Genomic DNA, 1,497 nt, shown 5'->3' with positions numbered 1-1,497 from the left:
TTGTAAAACTGTTTTAAATCATTTTACCGGTCATTCTATTGATATAGCCCGCTAGGGGAGTACCCTACTACGGCCCTCTCTCGGTCAGGCCCGTCCTTAGGTGCTTTATATACAGTTTAAGATATTACGATGGATGCAGATTGTGATTGTTTTCCAAAAGACCCGTGTGCATCTGGTAACCCAAAAATTAAAATATGGTTCAAAACCCGGGTAACACCACTCTATTTACGGACATGACAGTAGAGCTTACCCCCTGGAGCTATTGACCTCCAGGCTTGTCGGCCCTTACTCACCACCCGGGTATCACCCCTCTATTTCGGGGATGATACCAGCAGGGGACCCCCCCCACCTCCACAACCTCGCATACCAGGTGAACCAGGGCACCCACACTTAAGCACCCCTCCTCGGACATTAAAGCAGATAACCGCGCTGTTATGAACCGCGTGCACCTGGTCACCCAAATGGAACTTGTGCACCTGGTCACCCAAATGGAACTTGTGCACCTGGTCACCCAAAGACCGGCGTGCACCTGGTCACCCAAAGGACCATGTGCACCTGGTCACCCAAAAGAACCGTGTGCACCTGGTCACCCAAAGGCCGGCGTGCACCTGGTCACCCAAAGGACCATGTGCACCTGGTCACCCAAAAGGACCATGTGCACCTGGTCACCCAAAAGGACCATGTGCACCTGGTCACCCAAAGGCCGGCGTGCACCTGGTCACCCAAAAGAACCGTGTGCACCTGGTCACCCAAAGGCCGGCGTGCACCTGGTCACCCAAAGGACCATGTGCACCTGGTCACCCAAAAGGACCATGTGCACCTGGTCACCCAAAGGCCGGCGTGCACCTGGTCACCCAAAGGACCATGTGCACCTGGTCACCCAAAAGAACCGTGTGCACCTGGTCACCCAAAGGCCGGCGTGCACCTGGTCACCCAAAGGCCGGCGTGCACCTGGTCACCCAAAAGGACCATGTGCACCTGGTCACCCAAAAGAACCGTGTGCACCTGGTCACCCAAAGGCCGGCGTGCACCTGGTCACCCAAAGGCCGGCGTGCACCTGGTCACCCAAAAGGACCATGTGCACCTGGTCACCCAAAGGACCATGTGCACCTGGTCACCCAAAGGACCATGTGCACCTGGTCACCCAAAAGAACCGTGTGCACCTGGTCACCCAAAGGCCGGCGTGCACCTGGTCACCCAAAGGACCATGTGCACCTGGTCACCCAAAAGGACCATGTGCACCTGGTCACCCAAAGGCCGGCGTGCACCTGGTCACCCAAAGGACCATGTGCACCTGGTCACCCAAAAGAACCGTGTGCACCTGGTCACCCAAAGGCCGGCGTGCACCTGGTCACCCAAAGGACCATGTGCACCTGGTCACCCAAAAGCCGGCGTGCACCTGGTCACCCAAATGGAACTTGTGCACCTGGTCACCCAAAAGCCGGCGTGCACCTGGTCACCCAAATGGAACTTGTGCACCTGGTCACCCAAAAGCCG

This window comes from Oncorhynchus mykiss, chromosome 20 (genome assembly GCF_057628025.1).
Source record: "Oncorhynchus mykiss isolate SJ-2025 chromosome 20, ASM5762802v1, whole genome shotgun sequence".
Taxonomy (NCBI): domain Eukaryota; kingdom Metazoa; phylum Chordata; class Actinopteri; order Salmoniformes; family Salmonidae; genus Oncorhynchus; species Oncorhynchus mykiss.
Note: the sequence above shows the minus strand (reverse complement) of the source record.